The following is a 22,658-nucleotide window of genomic DNA, read 5'->3' as shown; positions in this document are numbered from 1 at the left end:
AGCTTTTGATGAGTGAAGGAGGAAGGGGGAGTGAAGAAAAGTCAGTGGAGAAGAGTAGGTTGAGTGTTTTTTCTTTGTTATGGCTTACGTAATTAAGTTGCTTATGATGTCAACACTTGCGTCTTTGGTTGCTTGTGACGACAGGGTCCAAATACTTTGGGTACCATCCTACCTAGCTCTCATGCTTTGGAATCAGAGACTTTTGCCATTTGTACATTTTAAAGCTATGATGGATCAACCTGAGCCAACATGACATTTAATTCGAGTAGATATTCATGAAGTTAATGACCAACATTTAGAACTTGAAGACTATCCTACTGATCTCGATTTAAATTGGGCGGTAAGGAAGCTGGTGCCAAGGAAGCAACTGGTTATGGAAGCAACATCAAGACCTTGAGGACTACTATGAAAGACTTATATGTCACAAGCAACTTCATTACATAAGCCATGACAAAGAAAAGCATTCAACCTACTCTTCTCCACCTACTTTCCTCCACCTACTTCCTCCTCCACTCATCAAAAGCTAGCAAGTTTCCCCTATAAATACAACCCCAAACTAGCAAGAAGGGGGACATATAGAAAAGAAAGAATCAAGTATGTGCAAGTGAGTGTAAGTGTGTATGTAACGATCCAATTTTCTCTATTTCAAGTTCTAAAAGTCCATAAAAATATTTGGAAATACTTTTAAAATATTCTAGAGATTTTTAGGAATTTTTAGAGTATTTTTACGCAATTTTTGGAGTTCGTTTGGTATTTTTACCGAGAGGAGAAAGTTAAAAAAAAAAAGTTATAGAAGCTACGTCTCGAACCCAGCTCCTTGGACCCAAGCACAGCCGACCCGACCAATCGAGCTAAGCTCGTTTTGTTAACTAAATATGGGAATAAATTTATTTAAGGTATAGTTTCGATTAAACCCTAGTATAAAAAAAGGAATTTAGGTTTTTCTTATCGGAATATCAAAAACTTCTCTAAAAAATCTCCTTCTCTTCTCACGCGGCGACGTCGTTCTTCTCTCGGGCGGAAACACGAAGGAGCTAGGGTTTTCACCCTTCGGCGGCCGGCGAAGGCTCTTTCTGGCCGATCTTCACCCGTAGGTGACCACCTCGACCCGGGGAGCTCGGAAACAAAAAGGAGCCGCGGGATTTAAAGTCTCTCCGAATCTTTGAAGTGATTTCTTCGGTTGTAAGTCCAAGCAAATCACGGTGAGTTGCTTCTCACCTGCAGTAGGAGTACTTCCGCGATTTTGCCTTCTTCATTTCCTTGCCGAGCATGAACAATCCTCCTTGTGGCATTGATTTAGAGTTTTTCTCTTGTTTTGTTTTTGAAGTTCTGCCGTGAGGTTCAAAAGGGTACAAATGCCGTGAGTTTCATTAGGGAAATAAAAGGGGAATTGTTAGGTTTTGGAAAACTTTGACCTTGCAGTGGGGATCTAATTCTATAAAGTAGGAGGTTTAATTTATGTTCTTTGCTTCCGGATCATGGTATACAGCATTGGGATAGCACCGAAGTTCATTCCTTGTTTCTTTTCCTTGTTCTGAAGCCTTGCATGAAACCTTAGAGATTGCTTGTAGATAATTTTGAATTCTAGAAGTTAAATGGTGAAATCTGTAGGTTCCGTTGAATGCTAGCTTAAAGAAGGTTGTTCTTTTTACTGGTGGGGGTAAATGGTTTGTTGTTTTTATCTATCTTTCTTTGTACCAATTAGAATGTTGGTATTGATAAAATCATCTACCTCACTTTCAGTTTCTCTAGTAGCTATTGAAGTTGATTAGGGGTTTAGTTTTGTTTACTAAAGCATTTTCTTTATAGTCATTGTTATTAGATAAATAGATTCTGGATTAGGTAAGACAGGTCATCCTATAGAAGAAGACAATATATTTGCTTTTAAGGCCTGTGTTTTTTAAAAAAAGCTTACTTATTCATGATAACTTGATTACCTATTTATGTGGTGTTTCTTCGGTTTGAAATGATCTTTGAATAAGTTTCCATGTCCAGTGTACCATTTGCTCGGATATGATTTAATGTACAAATCCTTATCCTGATCTTGATTCGGCAAAACATGAGTGAATAGAATGTGCCTTTAATTCTAGTTGGTTATCAACTTCACGGAGTCACTAGATGAAATTTGATAACAAATATGGTTCTGAACTGAAACTCAAGAGACCTTTTAATACATCTGTATAGTGATGTGGAAATGAACATTCCAAAGCTGAAGTTAAGAATAATTAGCTTCTGTGATTGTGCATGTTTAGATTGTCTGACTTATTTGTAGCATGCTTAGAGAGCTCAGTTTGCTTTCCTTTGATTTATGTTTATTGTAGCATGTTTAAAGAAGTTTGATTTGTTTTCTTTTGCTTGATTCTGTTAATACATGCTTAAAGAAACCTGTTGCTCTATAAAAACTCTAGAATCTACCTGTAGGTGGGAAGAATAAGAGTTTTAATAAATCCTTTAGGGATTTATAAGAAGTTATAAGAAAGAGAGACCAAGGTCTTAATAGGATCCCTAATTTTAAGAATTGAGATCAGTAGCATATCAAGTGCTCAAAGAAATGCCAAGGCATTTTAGTATAAGAGAATTGAAGAATAACAAGTATAAGGAAGTAATAGTTAAAAAGAAAATAAGTATTTTACTTTTTAATGGCATGTACCGGACACAAGGTCCAGGACACAAGGTCCATTGGGTGGGCTCCTAGATCGCCCCTAGGCACAAGATCGCCTAGAAGTACCTTAGTAGTTTCGGGATTAACTACCTCGACTCTTATTAAGGATGCGCACAAATTGGTACAATGCCGAGCCCAAAAGAAGTTTATTATTATTTTGAAGTATTAAAGTATAAGTTTTGAAACAAATGAAACAAGCTTCAAATATGTTTAGAATTAGAAAGTTTAGTTTCTTGTTGTTTGAAACATTCAGTAGTAGTTTTATTTGTTTCTTGCTATTAGATTATTCAGCATGTTTAGTTTTATTTGCTTTCAGCATGCTGTTATAGTTTTATTCTTATGAGCATGTTTAACTTTACATGTTTAGTAGTTTTACATGTTTAGTAGCTTTACATGTTTAGTAGCTTTACATGTTTAGTATGTTTCCCTTATTGGTTTATGAGCATATTTAGCTATACAATGATTAGCATTTCAGTTAGCATGATTTCCTTTGCTATTTATGAGCATGAGTAATTTTATATGTTAGCATTCAGTTTTAGCATGTTTTTATTTATATACATGCATATCGAGTTTTTGTGAGTAGATAGCGCTCACTAAGCTTTATACTTATAGACTGCATTTTCTCCTATTGCAGATAAAGGGAAAGAAAAGATACAGTGAATGAAGGCGACAAGGAGATGCAAGAGGAGTGTGTGATGTGTGGACTATGGAGGTCCTTGGGACTTAGCTAAGGAATTCATTTAGTTTAAGAATGTGATTAGTTTGATTTCTTATTAAGTTGATAAGGAAAGGATGTAGTAAGAAGTTATGTTTTCGGTTTTTCATTATCTGCATGATTTGAATTATTAAACTGCGTGGTTATGGTTAGTTTTCATTTCTTATTAAACTGTGTGGTTGATTGAAATATATTTTCAGCCGCCTGTGGCTGAGTATATTATGCTTGTATTATGGAAAATGGTCACCGGTACAGGGGAGACTTTGTCGAAATTTTTCGGTAGGGTTTTCCTAGAGATTTTTAATAAACCGGTTAAGTAGAGTTAGTAGATAAGTAACGGTCACTCTTAGAGAGTAGTAGTAGTAGTAAGAAGGGTGGTCGTTACAGTTGGTATCAGAGCAGTGTTACAGTCTCCAGCATCACACACACATCAGCATCATCCTTGCCGTCTCCAAGTAAGAAAGTATTTAAAATTCTTTCTTTATTCTGCTTTCCTTATTATTAACTGCAGTATAGAGTATTTGTTTTTGAATGCTTAAGTAAGATAGAAGATTTTGTTTCCCTTTTCTATATTCATATATGATCCAGCGGTAAGAATGGGGGGCCCACCCTCTGAAGGGTCCCAGCCTAAGGACGGAGGGAGGGCTGGCCCAGCGGATAATGGTCCGAGCGGAGCTATAGATAACCCATCCATGGGCTTGGGTTTCTGACGCCAAGGCAGGAGGATCTAAGGTCCGAGCAGGAGTCCGATCGGCTGGGACCTAAGGGCCGAGCAGGAGTCCGCTCGGCTGGGACCTAAGGGCCGAGCAGGAGTCCGCTCGGCTGGGACCTAAGGGCCGAGCAGGTGGTCCGCTCGGCCAAGATAAGGGCGAGGGTACAAAGGTAGCCGAGCGGCCTATGCGCTTGTCTCGAGATATGGGATGTCAGAGAAGGCACGTCTGATGATAAGGCCGTACCCGAGATTGCACGATGGAAGCTCCCGCCGTCACATCAGGGAGAGGTGGATACAGTAGCAGTATGGCCTCATATATGCTCTTCTGACAGGCCCATACTTGGGTATGGTCTGAAGCAGATGACTGCTTCGATCGACGTGCCTGGGCTCTTTCGATAGCTCTATATAAGGCCTCCATTTCTTCACCGGAGGTACACGCGTCTGGATCTCTGAAGCCACTTCTTTGCTATTTCCTCGCCTGACTTGAGCGTCGGAGGGCCGTCGCCGGGACACCCCCCCCGGCTCGGTCTTGTTGCAGGTTCGCCGGAGCACTCAAGGATCCAGCAGGGAGCGCCACGTCCCCAGCGTCCGTTGACTCCTAGTTCAGACAGGATCAAATTGGCGCCGTCTGTGGGAACGCACCTGCATCTGAGCAGAGACAATGGACGAGGCTGGAAGGATACACAATGTGGCACTCTCACAAGAAGAGTTGGACGCTCTGGTCGAGATGAGGGCCGCCAAACTTGTGGAGCAGAAACAGAAAGAGGCAGCCGATCGGCAGGAGCAACAAGCAACATCTGCGTCGGGTGGCCGAGCGGAAGCACCTCAAGCCACCGTGGCGTTCCATCGGGCCTTATTCCGCACCCCTGAAACCGTACCAGCTCGGAAAGATAGGGGATCTTCTTCTGACGAAATGCCCAGGCGAGACGCCAGAAAGGGGAAAGCTCCCCGAGCAGATTCATCTCCCGAGCGGATCAATCGCCAATTCTCGGAGGCCATTCTACGAGACCCTTTGCCCAAGCATTACGTGCCTCCGACGATCGGAGAGTACAACGGAACAACGGACCCAGATGATCATCTGGGTAAGTTTGATAACACAGCTACACTCCATCAGTATACAGATGGAGTAAAGTGCCGCGTCTTCCTTACAACTCTCTCGGGATCGGCTCAACGGTGGTTTCGGAGGCTGCCGGACGGATCTATCACTAGCTTCAAGGACTTCCGAACGGCCTTCCTCCACCACTTCGCTAGCAGTCGGCGTTATCAGAAGACAAGTGTCAGCTTGTTCGCCATCAAGCAAGAGCCGAGAGAATCGCTTCGTGCTTACATCCAACGATTCAACCAAGTGGCGATGGATATTCCAACGGCCACATCAGAGACCATGATGAATGCCTTCACACAAGGCCTAGTGGATGGCGACTTCTTCCGATCGCTCATCCGCAAGCCGCCCCGAGATTATGATCACATGCTAAATCGGGCCAACGAGTACATTAACGTGGAAGAAGCGCAAGCCGCCCGGAAAAAGGAAACTCCGACAGAGCGGGCACCTGTTCATGCCGAGCGGAAACAGCACGCCGCTCAGCAGCCACCTAGAGGACCGAGGGCAGAAGCAATCCGATCCCCTCGTGTAAGGTCCCAGGTACAAGAAGTAGCTGCCGCTCGAAGCAAGCCAAAGAAGAAATGGACCCCGATGTTCTGCTCCTTCCACCAGACGGATACGCACAACACCAGGGATTGTCGAAGTCTTCCCTTCGTGGCTCATCCTGTGCCGCGGAATGCCGGACGGCGATCTCCCTCAGCCGATCGGCGACAAAGAATTCGGGAAGCCGATCGGACTCGAGTTGATAGGCCACGGCAACAGACTCCCGATCGGCATCGCTCACCCAGGCAAGAGAATCGCCGAGCGTCCAGAGAACGATCCCGACCATCCGCTCGCGAAGAAGAAAATAAAAGCAACACTTCCCGAGGCGAGATCAATGTCATCGCTGGCGGGCCGACCGGAGGAGACTCCAACCGAGCCAGAAAGGCGGGTGTCCGGCAGCTGCAGATCCACGCGGTCGGCTGCAGCCAAGAGCGGGCAAGTGGACCGGAAATAACTTTCGGACCCGGGGACTTAGAAGGAGTAGAAGTGCCCCATGACGACGCACTGCTCATTAAAGCGGTAATAGCAAATTACACCATTCACCGCATATTTGTTGACACAGGTAGCTCGGTCAACATCATATTCAAGAAGGCGTTCGATCAACTGCAAATTGATCGAGCCGAGCTGCTGCCCATGGCGACCCCGCTCTACGGGTTTACGGGCAACGAAGTTCAGCCGGTCGGACAAATCCGGCTGGCTACCTCGCTGGGAGAAGAGCCGCTCAGGAGGACCAGGACAATAAACTTCGTGGTGGTCGACTCTCCCTCATCCTACAACGTCATTTTGGGACGACCGGCGCTCGGCGAATTCCGAGCGGTGGTCTCAACCTTCCACCAGAAGATAAAGTTCCCCGTGGAGGACAAAGTAGGAGAAGTGCGGGGAGATCAGCTAGCAGCTCGGCGGTGCTATATAGAGATGATCCGAGCAGAAGCTTGTTCCGCTCGGAAGGCGCCCCGAATTGAGGTACACGCCATAACCGAGAAACCTCCTGCTTTAATTTATGATGAAAAGGAGGAAGTCCAGATCCATCCGACCCGATCGGAGGCCACGACTTTTATCGCCTCTGATCTGGGGGAAGAACAGAAGGAGAAGCTGATTCAATGCCTCCAACGAAATCATGATGTCTTCGTCTGGTCGACACATGAGTTACCTGGAATTTCCCCGAGCCTAGCGCAGCATGAATTGCATGTCCGACAGTAAAGCAGAGAAAAAGGGACTTCAGCGCCGAGCAGAATGCCATTATCCGGGCGGAGGTGGAAAAACTTCTGAAGGCCGGCCACATACGCGAGGTGCAGTTCCCGAGCTGGCTGGCCAACGTAGTCTTGGTCTCCAAGACGGGCGGCAAGTGGAGGGTCTGCATCGACTTCCGAGATTTAAACAAGGCATGCCCCAAGGATTTTTATCCTCTGCCCCGGATAGATCAGCTGGTGGACTCTACGGCCGGCTGCGAATTAATCTGCATGCTTGACGCCTACCAAGGATATCATTAAGTGTCGCTCGCCTGGGAAGATCAAGAAAAAGTAAGCTTCGTAACGGCCGACGGCACATATTGCTACAATGTGATGCCGTTCGGATTGAAGAATGCCGGGGCCACCTATCAACGCTTGATGAACAAGGTGTTCAAGGAGCAGATCGGGCGGAATCTGGAAGTTTATGTGGACGACATTCTTATCAAATCCGTCCGAGCGGCCGATCTTTTCAAGGATATGGAAGAAACCTTCCGAACGCTGCGCAAATATGGAGTCAAGCTAAATCCCCAAAAGTGCCTGTTCGGAGCCAAAGGAGGGCGTTTCTTGGGGTACATAGTGACCGAGCGGGGAATCGAAGCAAATCCCAGCAAGGTTAAAGCACTGCAAGACATGCCGCCCCCAAGAAATACAAGAGAAGTGCAAAGGTTGACCGGTCGGATAACTGCTTTATCCAGATTCATCTCCAGAACCGCCGACCGGAGCCTGCCATTCTTCAAGATCTTGCGCAAGGCCACTAAGTTCCAGTGGGATGAAGAATGTGACCGAGCATTTGAGGAGTTGAAGACATATCTGAATTCTCTGCCAGTGTTAGCCAAGCCGGTCGGGGGTGAGTCACTTTATATGTATCTGTCGACAACTGAGCATGCTGTAGGCTCAGCACTTGTGAGGGCGAGCGGCGAAGAACAGCCGGTGTATTTTCTAAGCCACATTTTAAAAGATGCTGAATCTCGTTACACTGGGCTCGAGAAGTTGGCCTTTGCTTTGGTTCTAGCCGCTCGGCGCCTTCGACCGTATTTCTTGGCTCACACCATTATTGTCCGGACGAACAGTCCACTCGGAAGAGTGCTGTTGAATCCAGAAGCGTCCGGACGGCTCATCAAGTGGACGACAGAATTAAGTGAATTTGACATCCAATATCAGCCCCGCTCGGCGATTAAAGCCCAATCCTTGGCTGATTTTGTGACCGAAGTGCAAAGGCCAGAGCCGGAAGCTATGTGGAGAATATATGTGGATGGATCCTCCACTCGGCTCGGAAGTGGGATCGGAATATTACTACTCTCACCTCAGGAAGAAAAGATGCACCTATCCGTCCGGCTAGATTACAAAGCTACTAACAATGAAGCAGAGTATGAGGCCCTTATAGCCGGACTGCAGGCAGCACGGCATGTGGGAGCGGGCCGGGTGACACTCTATTCTGATTCACAGTTGGCCGCTCAGCAACTTTCCGGCACCTTTGAAATCAACTGTGTTCGGCTCAAACTCTACGCTGAGGCCTTTGAAAAACTCCAAGCTACTTTCCGAGAGGTGCTTATTCAGAAGATCCCACGAACGGAGAACCAGGCGGCCGACGAGTTAGCCAAACTCGCGAGCTCAATAACGCCGGTCGCCATTCAGCAACCAATTGAAAAAACGCTGCTGGTGGCGCATGTCGACCGGATGCAAGGCCTCGCGTTTCCAAGTGATTGGAGGACACCTATTATAGAATTCCTCCGTTCGGGCACCACACCGTCCGATGAATATGCAGCCCGGCTCCTCAGAAGAAGAGCCGGTCGGTTTACACTCATCGGAGATCAGCTTTACAAGAAAGCTTTCTCGCGCCCTTTGCTGAAATGTGTAAGCTCGGAGGACGCAGCTTACATCCTCCAGGAAGTACATCAAGGATCATGCGGGGGTCATCCGGGCGGACGCTCATTGGCCAAGAAGATCCTCTTGGCCGGATACTTTTGGCCAACTTTACAAACAGATGCCGCTCGGACAGTATCTACATGCCTTTCATGCCAGAAGTATCACAACTTCTCCCACCGACCGGCAGAGGAGATGAAGGCATCAACCATTTCATGCCCGTTCGATCAATGGGGAATGGATATTGTGGGTCCATTTCCGATGGCGACCGGGTAAAGGAAATTTTTACTAGTGGCAGTGGACTATTTCTCCAAGTGGGTGGAGGCCGAACCGCTGGCAAAGATCACCGAACAAATGGTTAAAAAATTCATCTGGCAACACATCATTTGTCGGTTCGGTATCCCTCGCCGACTAGTGTCCGACAACGGGCGGCAGTTCACAGGGAAAATGTTAGAGGATTGGTGCAAAAGCTACGACATTGAGCAACATTTCACGTCCGTGGCCTATCATCAGAGCAACGGTAAAGCTGAAGTCGCCAACCGGGAAATTCTTCGTATTCTGCGCGCTCGGCTCGACCATTTGGGAGGGAGTTGGCCGGATGAAGTGCCGAGCGTCTTGTGGGCCATCCGAACGACGCCAAAAGAAGGGACAGGAGTCACACCGTTCCATTTGGTATATGGCGGTGAGGCTGTCATACCGGTCGAAGTCGGCGTTGAGTCAGCCCGGATCCAGAGCTATGATGATGACAACGCCGAACGAAGAAACATGGAGCTGGACTTGGTAGAAGAAGAGCGGGCAAAGGCGTCCGTTCGGCTGATGGCATACCGTCAGCGGATGAAGCAAAACTACAACCGGCGCGTAATTCCCAGATCGTTCCAAGTCGGCGATCTTGTCTGGAAGAAAGTCAAGCCGGTTGGAGAGGTCGGCAAGCTTGAAGCTCCATGGGCAGGCCCTTTCAAAATCATCGAAAAGCTCCGCTCGGGCGCGTATTATTTGGAGGACGAGGACGGACGGCAGCTAGATAGGCCGTGGAGCGCGAACCACCTCCAGCCTTACCGGGCGGGGTGAAAGGTGTATCACTGTAAATCACCGTGTATTTCATTTTTCGACCAAATACTTGAAATGCAGAGATGAAAAGTCAAAAGAGCGAATATAAGGCATTATCATCGTAACCCGAAGACCCCAGGCCGTTCGGCCGGGCTGCGTATAGAATATAAGCATCGTTCGTTATTACCTGGAGCGAAGGCCTGAGCCGCTCGGCCAGGTACATTTTAGCCGAGGCTACCTCGGGGAGGATTATTTACGAGCCAAGCGCTCGATGTGGAGGCCTGAGCCGGTCGGCCGGGTATATGGTTTTCCGAGCCAAGCGCTCGACAACGAAGGCCCCGAGCCGCTCGGCCGGTGGTATACGGATCAAATTGGCGACAAGCGCTCTAAAAACGGAGGCCCCGTACCATTCGAAAGGGGGTATATTATCCGAGCCAAGATACTTGATGAAGTGGACCCTGAGCCGTTCGGCCAGGGGGTAATTATCCAAGCTAGACTTGAAATGAAGGCCAAGGTCGCTTGACCTGGTAAGGAGTTAGCCTTAAAGGCCGACGAGCACCGTCGTTAAACATCGAGAGCCGCGCCGACCGGCTATAAATATCCGCGCCGACGAGCACCGTCGTTAAACATCGAGAGCCGCGCCGACCGGCTATAAATATCCGCGCCGTCGAGCACCGACGTTAAAAATCGAGAGACGAGCCGGCGTCTATAAATCCCCGAGCGGAAGGTCGTCGAGCACCGACGTTAAAAATCGAGAGCCGCGCCGACCGGCTATAAATATCCGCGCCGACGAGCACCGTCGTTAAAAATCGAGAGCCGCGCCGACCGGCTATAAATATCCGCGCCGACGAGCACCGTCGTTAAACATCGAGAGCCGCGCCGACCGGCTATAAATATCCGCGCCGACGAGCACCGTCGTTAAACATCGAGAGCCGCGCCGACCGGATATAAATATCCGCGCCGTCGAGCACCGACGTTAAAAATCGAGAGACGAGCCGGCGTCTATAAATCCCCGAGCGGAAGGTCGTCGAGCACCGACGTTAAAAATCGAGAGCCGCGCCGACCGGCTATAAATATCCGCGCCGACGAGCACCGTCGTTAAAAATCGAGAGCCGCGCCGACCGGCTATAAATATCCGCGCCGACGAGCACCGTCGTTAAACATCGAGAGCCGCGCCGACCGGCTATAAATATCCGCGCCGACGAGCACCGTCGTTAAACATCGAGAGCCGCGCCGACCGGCTATAAATATCCGCGCCGTCGAGCACCGACGTTAAAAATCGAGAGACGAGCCGGCGTCTATAAATCCCCGAGCGGAAGGTCGACGAGCACCGTCGTTAAACATCGAGAGCCGCGCCGACCGGCTATAAATATCCGCGCCGTCGAGCACCGACGTTAAAAATCGAGAGACGAGCCGGCGTCTATAAATCCCCGAGCGGAAGGTCGACGAGCACCGTCGTTAAAAATCGAGAGCCGCGCCGACCGGCTATAAATATCCGCGCCGTCGAGCACCGACGTTAAAAATCGAGAGACGAGCCGGCGTCTATAAATCCCCGAGCGGAAGGTCGTCGAGCACCGACGTTAAAAATCGAGAGCCGCGCCGACCGGCTATAAATATCCGCGCCGTCGAGCACCGACGTTAAAAATCGAGACGAGCCGGCGTCTATAAATCCCCGAGCGGAAGATCTACGAGCACCGTCGTTAAACATCGGGAGCCGCACCGATCGGCTATAAATAATCGCTCCGACGAGCACCGTCGTTAAAGATCGAGAGCCCCACCGATCATGATTGTTCGCAAGTACCAGATTGATTGACCCGATCGGCCGTCGGTTTGCCAACACTTCGCATTCACTGAAGGCAATTATTATAACCGAGCGCTAAACGATTCTGAGGAAATAAGTCAATTGGTTAACCCGATCGGCCGTTTAGTAGGAAGCTAGGGGAGTCCAACTGATGCTACGAATATGCAGCAACACGCTAAAACGAGACAATGAAGGGCAAACAAAAAAATGCAAGCAAAGAAACATAAGGAGGCCGAACGGCACGTACAGAAATTTTTGCATCCGCTGAGCGGATGAAATACAGAAAGCACTTGAAACAACTCGCCTTACTCTGGGTCTTCAAAATTAAAGAAGGCGTCCGGGATATCATCAATCATGGCCGCTAGGTCGGAGGCTGGAATGTGCATTTCCTCGGGAAGGTGGCCACCCTTCTTCAAGTACGCCATGGTGACCTTGACCGCCTCGAGGAAAGTTGAGGAGACGTTGCCACCGAATTTTGCGCCAAACCGCTCCGAGCGGAGGTATTCTTGGCGAGCTGCTGCTAGGCGACTCGACTCTCCCTCCTTATATTGTCTGAGCGCCGCTCGGGCGGCAATCAGCGAATCTTGAAGAACTTTCAGGTCCACCTCCGCTTTGGTGCGTTCAGCCGAGCGCCCTTCCCGTTCGGCAGCTAGTTGGGCTTCCAGGTTCTTAGATTGCTGATCTAGGGCTCGGACTTCAACTTTCATTTTGTCCAGATCAGCAATCGCCCGCCTCTTCCGGCTGCTGGCGCGCTTCACGTCTGCGTCGCGTGTCTTGACCAGGCCTTCAAGTCGAGCCACCTCTGTCGCCAAGTCGGCGGACTTCTTCTGTTCGGCCTCGAGGGTTTGTTTCTCCCGCTCGGCCGATGGACCCCCTGACACTTGGAGTTTCTCCAAGAGATCCTCCAGCTCGGCTAGCCGATGGCTAGTGGCGATTTGCTCAGCCCAGCGCTGTAAGGGAAATAATAAAATGAGGAACTGGACGGTAGCATAGCACAGAAAGAAAAATGAATTTACCTGAGTGGCCTGCTGCATGTTGTTATCGCCGAGCTGCTTGGGCGTCATGAGGGCCACTTGAATCTGGGCGTCCTCGAACAGCTTGGCGAGCGGGCCCGTCAGGGTTATTTCGTGGACGGGGCTTGATGGCCGATCAGAAGACAGTAAATATTCCTCCGACGGGAATCGGAGGGTAGTTTTGATGGTCGGATGGCCGGACGGCGCTTCTTCAGTCGCGGCCGCCTGATGCGAGGACTCCCCCATGGTGGAAGTTTCGCCCAACCGACGTAAGCGGCGACGAGTTTGGGGAGGAGAGCCTGAGGGCCGTGCGGTAGGCGAAGACACAGGGGTCCCGATCTGCGTCGGTGTGCGGTCCGGCGAATCTACCCCGATCGGCACTTGTGGTTCGCTCTGAGTCGGAAGGCTGGGGTCTCTTCGACGTTTCCGCCGAACTTCCAGTGGGGGGTCCCCGGCCTGGGGGACTCCCAGCTCTGCTGGAGCAGAGGAAACAGGATCCGCTTCAACCTCCGTTGAAGCGGCTGAGGTGACTTCTGTTTCAGGGGCCGACTGTGTCCCCCCCTCTCCTGTAGCTGCCGGGCGGCTGGGGATAAGACCCCGCTCGGCGAGTTCTCTTTTAGTCGCCGCTTCGATTTCCACGGACTTCAACTTCAGATGATCGGTGGCCTTGGAGCGCCACATGACTTCAGCTGCAGTAAAAGAAATTAAAATCAATTAGACAAAAAAGACTAAGAGTAAAGAATCCTTACTCATGCGGATGGGGAGGTTTGCCCGAACGGGAGACAATCCGAAAATATACAACACCCCCTTGAGAAGCAACTGGTCGATCTTGTATCGCTGACCGGATAACCAGTTCGCCGCATGAAGATAGGATGGGTTGCTTCTGAACTTGCCGAGCTCCGGCTGAGTCGGCACAGCGGTCTGCCATTTGGTGCGGAAGGCTGGCCGCTCGGGAAGTCGGATGTAGAAGAAAAACTCCTTCCAGTGTTTGTTGGAGGTCGGCATATTATCAAAAAATCTAAAGCCTATTCTACTTTGGAAGATAAAGGTGCCCGGCTCAGATTGTTTAGGGTAGAAAAAGAAGTGGAATATTTTGGGGTCGAGAGGGATACTGTGCAGCTTAAAGAGGACGACTACCCCGCTCAGCAGCCTAAAGGAATTCGGCACAAGTTGGCCGAGCGGGATGCGAAAATAATTACAAACCTCCAAAATAAAGGGATGGGTAGGAAACCTAAGGCCGCCCTGGAATTGGTCCAGAAAGAAACAAATGGTGCCGATCGGCGGGTCATGGGGCCGATCAGACGGGTCGGCTACAACTATTTCATAGTCATCGGGAATCCCGTACGTCCGAACAAGGCGCCGAGCGCCCTCCTCATCAAATCGGCTCTCCATAGTCAGGTACCAAGGGCCCTGAACTCCAACAGCGGGTTCAGAGGAGCTTGCCATCTCGAAGGAGCAAAAAGACAGCGAGAAATCGAAGGAATGGGAGCAAAGAAGGTAGAACAAGTGGGGAGGGCCTTGTAAGGGGAGGGGAAAAGCTTACTGAGGGAAGGTAGACAGAAAGGATCACCAAAGAGCCGAAGACCACTGAGAGGCGAAAGCTGGGACGGCCGGAATGATGCAGCAGCAGCGGGCACCTTCGACTGAAAATTCGCGATAAAACAGAGAATGCGGCGTAAAAAGGCGAAGACGAGGGCTTTATACGAACGAGGCTGGTCGGCCTCGTCCGTTGGATGCAGGTCACGGAAGACGAAGTCATCATCTAGCCGTCCGTTTCGAAATAACCAGCGTCCCATCGTACGGGTCATCACCGCCGCGCAAGAGGAGCCACGTGGCGCTCTGTCGCCAGGCACAATTAATGCGCCCATACCGCGCATGCTTCGACTTAATGAAAAGGATTTGCGTGATTTTCGAGAAGATCTAGACAAGCAAACATCTATGTTGAGCGACAAGACAACCGGAATGAAGAGCCGAACGGCTGAATTTGGAGGAAGGGCCGAACGGCCCCACGGATACTATAAGCGACGGAAAGGCGACGACCGCCCGCTCGGACACATAGTCCAGTCAGTCGGACTCACTGCCTCCTTCGACTAGACTTGAAGGGAAGGCAAGTGATCCAGCGGTAAGAATGGGGGGCCCGCCCTCTGAAGGGTCCCAGCCTAAGGACGGAGGGAGGGCTGGCCCAGCGGATAATGGTCCGAGCGGAGCTATAGATAACCCATCCATGGGCTTGGGTTTCTGACGCCAAGGCAGGAGGATCTAAGGGCCGAGCAGGAGTCCGATCGGCTGGGACCTAAGGGCCGAGCAGGAGTCCGCTCGGCTGGGACCTAAGGGCCGAGCAGGAGTCCGCTCGGCTGGGACCTAAGGGCCGAGCAGGTGGTCCGCTCGGCCAAGATAAGGGCGAGGGTACAAAGGTAGCCGAGCGGCCTATGCGCTTGTCTCGAGATATGGGATGTCAGAGAAGGCACGTCTGATGATAAGGCCGTACCCGAGATTGCACGATGGAAGCTCCCGCCGTCACATCAGGGAGAGGTGGATACAGTAGCAGCATGGCCTCATATATGCTCTTCTGACAGGCCCATACTTGGGTATGGTCTGAAGCAGATGACTGCTTCGATCGACGTGCCTGGGTTCTTTCGATAGCTCTATATAAGGCCTCCATTTCTTCACCGGAGGTACGCGCGTCTGGATCTCTGAAGCCACTTCTTTGCTATTTCCTCGCCTGACTTGAGCGTCGGAGGGCCGTCGCCGGGACACCCCCCCCGGCTCGGTCTTGTTGCAGGTTCGCCGGAGCACTCAAGGATCCAGCAGGGAGCGCCACGTCCCCAGCGTCCGTTGACTCCTAGTTCAGACAGGATCAATATATAAGTATGATTAGAAGGGTTAGAGAAGCTATCAAGCCTTTTCCTCTGCATAATTAGAGGCCAAGAAGAGGACGTCCCTGTACCGTTTGTACTGAGGACCGAGTTCAGGAGAATGAAGAGCCCAGAACCCCTGGGCCTATTCTCTCTGAAGTTGTTACTCAACTTCAGAGACAAGTAGCGAGCAGCAGCAAGTGATTGCCAATTTAATGGCCAATCAGAAGCCAACTCCTCCCACTCCCCCAAACCATTAATGTAGAGATCCCAGTGGTGACTGAAGTCCTATCAGTTGCCCTGGAAGTCGCCACAACACCTAGGAGACAAGAAGCATACCTCATCCAGTGGCTGAAGCTGAAACCAGAAAGATTCTCAGGCACGACTGAGCCCTGGGATGCCCAGGCTTGATTTAAGACACTTGAGAGCACAATGGAGCTTCTTGACTGGCCAAAAGTTGAGAAAATTAAGTGTGTCTCTTTCTGCCTATCTGGAGATGCTTGTATGTAGTGGGAGCGAGTTAAGAGTAAGAGAGCAGTCAACTAGATGAGCTGGGTTGACTTCGAGACAGAGTTTTACGAAGAAGTCTTCCGTCAACGGATCACCAATAAACAGTATGAGAAGCTTATGGAATTCAGACAAGGTGACCTACCAGTAGAAGAAGCGGTTAAACGATTTAACAGGTTAGCTCGCCTTTGCCTAGAGTAAGTAAGTACAGTGAAAGAACGAGTCAGACTAATGTTCCTAATGCTGAGACCAGAAATAACGCCTAATGTGAGTAGTGAAACTCATCGACCATAGATTGGTGAAGAGCTGGTCAGCAGGGCATTAGTGAGCACTATCTGAACAGCAATAAGGCACAACAAACGTAACACAAGTCAGTCAAGATAGAAGACAAGACAGTGGAGAAACAGAGACCCAGTCAAGTAATCAGAACTGGAGTACAGAAGAACAAGAAAGACCCAAGCAGGAAGATGTTCAGGTGGTCTGTGAGTATCCAAAGGTATTTCTAGAAAGGCTACCTGGATTACCTCCCAACAGAGAAGTGGCGTCAATTTCAAAAGCTCCGTACCGGATGTCTCCAGCAGAGCTGAAAGAACTACAAGAACAATTTCAGGAGTTACTTGACAAGGGTTTCATCCGCCCTAGTCATTCACCCCGGGAAACTCCAGAGTTGTTCGTTAAGAAGAAAGACGGATCCATGCTAATGTGCATAGATTTTAGAGCGCTGAGCAAAGTAGCAGTTAGGGACATGTACCCTCATTCCAGAATAGATGATCTATATGATCAGCTAAAAAGGGCAATAGTGTTCTCTAAAATAGACCTGTGCTCTGGGTATCATCAGTTGGAAGTGAAAGAAAGTGATACACCCAGAACAGTTTCCAGGACCAAATTTGGACACTACGAGTTTGTAGACATGCCTTTTGGTGTGACTAATGCACCAGCAGTTTTCATGGACCTGATGAACAGAGTGTTCAGAGAATACCTTGACAAATTTGTCATTGTGTTCATCGACGACATTCTAATCTATTCCAGAACCCCAGAGGAGCATGACACGCATTTGAGGATAGTACTGCATACTCTTCATCAAAAGCAGCTTTACGCTAAGTTCTCAAAGTGCGAGTTCTAGTTAGATCAGGTGGCATTTCTAGGTCACATAATTTCTAAAGAAGGCATTCAAGTGGATCCAGCCAAAATAGAAGCAGTCAACAACTGGAGTAGACCCAAGAACGTCAGGGAGATCAGAAGCTTCCTTGGTTTAGCTGGGTACTATAGGAAATTCGTGGAAGACTTTTCCAGAATAGCCTCTCCACTTACAACCCTCACCAGAAAGAACAAGAAGTTTGAATGGTCAGATAAATGTGAGCAGAGTTTCCAAGAGCTAAAGAAGAGACTGACCAGTGCTCCCATTCTGACAGTTCCAGAGAGTGACAAGAGTTTTGACATCTACTGTGATGCTTCCAAGATGGGCCTAGGAGCTGTACTCATGCAAGAAGGAAAAGTTATAGCTTATGCTTCCAGGCAACTCAAAGACTACGAGAAGAACTTCCCCACTCATGATCTTGAGCTGGCAGCTGTGGTCTTTGCACTGAAACTCTGGCGACATTACCTGTATGGAGTCCAGTGCAGAATCTTCACAGACCATCAGAGTCTTAAGTACTTCTTCACTTAGAAGGACTTAAACATGAGACAGCGTAGGTGGCTAGAGTTGGTCAAAGATTATGACTGTGAAATCCTCTACCATCCAGGCAAAGCTAATAAAGTGGCAGATGCACTAAGCAGAAAATCCAGTGCATCCCTGATGTCTTTGTCATCATTAGCCCTACCACTGCAGAAGGAGTTGTCAGATTTTGGTATGAAAATTATTTATGGGCAACTCTCTGCATTGACCTTAGAGTCAACCCTACTTGAGGATATACAGAGAAAGCAAAGTGAAGATCCTGATATCCAAAAGATCGAGCAAGGGATATAGGAAGAAGGAAATTCGGAGTTTCGAGTATCAGACAGTGGAATTCTTTATCAGGGGAGTCGCCTTTGTGTTCCCAATGACGAAGAGCTGAGAAAGAAAATTTTATAAGAAGCTCATAGTACACCTTATTCCATGCATCCTGGTTCTACCAAGATGTATCAAGACGTGAAACAAAGATTCTGGTGGTCTGGACTCAAAAGAGATGTAGCTAAATATGTCAGTACCTGCCTGACATGTCAGAGGGTCAAAGCAGAACACCAGAGACCAGGAGGAGTCCTACAGCCTCTTCCTATACCAGAGTGGAAGTGGGAAGACATATTCATGGACTTCATAACAGGTCTCCCAAGAACCACAAATGGATATGATGCGATATGGGTGATAGTGGACAGATTGACCAAGTCTGCTCATTTTCTAGCCATCAGGGTGTCTCACTCTATAGAGCAGTTGACACAGCTGTATGTTAAAGAGGTGATCAGACTTCACGGAGTTCCTAAATCTATTGTTTCTGATAGAGATGGGCGCTTCACCTCTCACTTTTGGGAGTGTGTTCAGAATGCACTAGGCACCAAACTCAAGTTCAGCACAACTTTCCATCCACAGATTGATGGACAGACAGAGCGAGTGTCACGCCCCAGAGGAGTCTCTGTCCGAAGAAATTTCGGCAGCATTTCCCCTGTACGGCGGACAATATGAAACTTTCTACATATCACATATACATCAGCCACAGGCGGCTGGAATGATAACAATAAAATAAAAACAAACATCACGCAGTTTATAAAGATATTCAGCCTCTGGCTGTCACAACCACGCAGTTAATAATAGTAATCAATAACAATAGGACTCTGACTCGAAATCCACCCTACTCCACTACACTAGTAAAGCTCAAATCCAACGAACTCACCTCTTCTGCCGTCCAGGCAGGCACGTAGTAAAAATGAAATCCAATATCATATCAAAATCCATCAAAAGATGTCACTCCATACAATATCCATAGGAAAAATCCAAAGACAATACTAAAACAAAGTCTGATATAGAAAAAGGCCAAAATAAAACAAATAACGAACTAGTAGAGAACTGGCTCTACGTGCATATGGGGGCTACTTCGGACAGCCTCAACCTGAAAATATCAACAATGGAGGCGGGGTGAGTCCAACACTCAGCAGGTACAACTGATATGCATAATAAAACAAATAACAGACAACACTAATCTTGCGTACAGTCTCCTGAAATACGAGAAGGAATAAATGCAACTGGAACGAAATCAGGAGATAACTGTACTAACCGGGATCAAGGTACAAAGGTAACAGGTCGTCAGACCGAAGAAATCATAATCCTGTATGCATGTCAATCAAATGCATCCATACAAATGCAGCATATAAGTGCAGCAATCACAACAAGAAAATGCAATAAATGCATATGGTGACCGTGCACTCGGACATCACTGCTCCTGTCATAAATCCTAAATCCTGACAGTGACCGAGTGGACGGTATGCTGTCGGAGTACTCCTGTCCTCTGGCCCCAAATCATAAATGGGGGAGCTCAATGCTCTCATCTCCCGGTACACAATGACGGGGAGGATATCTCTTCCGGCTACCACGCTGAGTCTCCTGACCAACGGAGCCAAACAGAGTCCACCATCTGCCGGCTACCACGCTGCTATACTAAATGCCAACGGAGCCAAACAGAGCAGAACTGACTGCCGGCTACCACGCTGAGTCCTCAGACCAACGGAGCCAAACAGCAGAACCGCCACACTCCAGCCAGATATACAACTAATCCATGGGTGGTGTGTGCAGTACATGTAACTGGCGATGGGCTCAACCAAAGTGGAGCCGACAATCGCACAGCATGCAATCATGATGCATGACACTAAAAACATGGCATAGTCCATATAACTAGATACAAGTGTGTACCACTGGAAGAAGTATCAAATAGAAGGTACACCAATCAAATAGGGTATCAAATAAACCCTAGATCCAGAACATATCATAGCATGTGGTTGGTTCACTACCTAAAGCATATGTGATCAGGTAGATATCATGCAGTGCAGCATAAATAAACAAACAAACATGTAACTAATCATGTAGCGACCAACCGAAACAAACAGATAACACAATTATTGTTATATGTTAAACATCTTATCATGCATATCAAAAGACATAAGTCAAAGTACCCGCCTCCGATAAAATGGTCCAATCCGGGAATCAAGATACCCGTCGAGATACGGTCTCGAATCAGAGTCCTGCGTTATTAAACAGATAAGGTATTTAGCTATATAGCTAAATAAAAATCTCCAAACCTATTTAATAATCTTATCCATTCCTTAATTCAACACGTATACCTAGGTTAACACTAGTTATTAACCTATCTATCAATCATCAACAAAATGGTTAAAACCCAAATTCACTCAAACCACATATCACGATTATGTAGAATTACGGCACTCTAACCAGTCCACAACAAAAATGAAATATAGTACATACACAAAATTACCTCTACAACTTGTCCAAATCTGATTGGAAACGTTGCTTCTGTAAATCAACAGTCGGAGCAAGGATAAATTGCCAATCTCCCAAACAGATAAACCTAAATCACAATTAACACGACAAAAATCAATATCAGACCCAATTCCTCAAGGATCACACCCATAATTCAAACAACTTACCCTAATCTGAAATTTCTCCAGAATGAATGAGATCCAAGTACTGTTTTAGTGAACACAAAACTCTTCCTCTTGATACCGAAGAGGAGAGGGTGTCTCAAAGGTTCGTCCCTCGTTGAATCTGGAAGAAGCCCCATAGGAGAAGCAGTGGCGTTGGCCGTTGGCACAGAGGTGATGGCAACCGGAGCTAGGGTTCACTGGCCGACACTGTGCAGAGGAGCAGCGACGGCAGTAAAGCACTAGGGCACGACTTGGAGCAAAGAGGAAAGGATCGGGATGGGGGGCTCGGTCGGCCCTGTGCTCGGTATCCCCACGGCTAGGGCAACAAGGGGGTCGGCGGTGGCTCTCGTCGTCGGCGGCAGAGACCAAGGCAGAGAGGAGGGTCGCCGGCGTCGGCAGAGGAGAGAACCGCCGGGGCCGGCGGTTAGGGCAAGGAGGAGAAGGCGTCGGCGGCGTCGGGTGCGCGGAGAGGATGCGAGGCGCGCTCGGGTTCGGCAAGGGGAAGGAAACGGCGACACTAATAAAGGAAAAATAAATAAAAATAAATAAATAAATAAAAAGAAAAGGAAATATATATACATTTCCTCTCTTAAATAGGGTAGCCTAAACAGGCCTTTCCCGGACCTTGTTTTTGTCCCCATTAACTTGTCCATACGAGCTCCGAAAAATTACCAAAATTTTTTTTAAAAATTCCGGAAAATTCCCTTATCATTTTCGGTATTTTACATTCTCCCCCCTAATAAAAATTTGGTCCCCAAATTTCGTTATCTACCATCAGCAAGTACTAACAACAGATATAAAGTATAAATGCTGAACGGTAAATAATTCACATACCTCAAGTGAAAAGATGGGGATATCGAGCTCGGATCGTATCCTCAAGCTCCCAAGTAGCCTCCTCATTTGAATGATGCTGTCATCCGACTTTAACTAGCCGGATAGTCTTGTTCCACAACTTACACTCTTTCCGATCCAAAAATCCGTACCGGAACCTTCTCATAAGTAATGTCAGGCTGAACTGGAACTGGAATATCAGCCAACACGTGAGCTGGGTCTACTATGTATCTTCTCAGCATAGATACACAAAATATGTCTTGAACACCTGTCCGGAACGGTGGTAGTGTCAGATGGTAAACTACCGCTCCGATCCTCTCCAAGATCTCGAAAGGACCAATGTAACGCGGAGCTAGCTTACCACTGAGGCCAAATCTCTTCACCCCTTTCATGGGTGAAACTCGCAGAAATACATGGTCACAAATGAAGAACTCTAAAAGTCTCCGACTCCGGTCAGCATAACTCTACTGGCAGCCTTATGCCTCTAACATCCTCCGTCTGATAATACGGATCAACTCTGCCTCATGTTGAGCTCTATAAGGTTCCAACAACTGGGCCTCACGGATTCTCGTCCTGATCGACGACTGAGCATCTATGGCAATAAGAATACCCTGCTCAGTCTATCCCTGCTCCTCAAGGTCTAACTCGAATAAACCCTGAATCAAATCTGTGACCACAACTCGGTGGCAAGCTAAAGTCCCTCTGGACTTCTGGCTAAGTGCATCGACAACCACATTAGCTTTTCCCAGGTGATAGCTAATGGTAAAATCATAATCCTTCAGGAACTCCATCTATCTCCTCGGTCGAAGATTAAGTTCCTTCTGAGTGAAACAGATATTTGAGACTCCGATGGTCAGTGAGAATCTCAATGTAATATCATACAGGTACTGCCGCCAAATCTTCGGGCAAAAATAATAGCAGTCAACTCCAGATCATGAACTGAGTATTTTCTTCTCAGGCTCCCCCAACTATCAAGAAGTATATAAGAATACTCAACCGTGCTGCAACATAACAACACCCATACCCTGTAGAAACGTGTCGGTGTAGAGGACAAATCCATCCTCTCTAGAAAGTAAAAACCAAAAATCGAAGCCGACACTAGTCTTCGCTTCAACTCCTAGAAGCTGATCTTGAAATCCTCAATCTAAATAAACT

The 22,658-nt window shown here is 48.1% G+C and overlaps 1 long non-coding RNA gene across 1 annotated transcript; it reads right to left on the bottom strand.

Annotated features, from left to right (window-relative positions):
- Positions 1-20,159: 20,159 nt before the first annotated feature.
- Positions 20,160-20,702, bottom strand: LOC122008341. The gene is made up of 3 exons (XR_006119271.1): positions 20,676-20,702; positions 20,504-20,596; positions 20,160-20,252 (listed from the first exon to the last, which is right to left on the bottom strand). It is a non-coding gene; the product is annotated as an uncharacterized LOC122008341 (long non-coding RNA).
- Between the last annotated feature and the right edge of the window lie 1,956 nt (positions 20,703-22,658).

This window comes from Zingiber officinale, chromosome 8A (assembly GCF_018446385.1).
Source record: "Zingiber officinale cultivar Zhangliang chromosome 8A, Zo_v1.1, whole genome shotgun sequence".
Classification (NCBI taxonomy): Eukaryota; Viridiplantae; Streptophyta; class Magnoliopsida; order Zingiberales; family Zingiberaceae; genus Zingiber; species Zingiber officinale.
The sequence above is the reverse complement of the archived record's forward strand: the minus strand, read 5'-3'. Positions and strand labels throughout refer to the sequence as shown.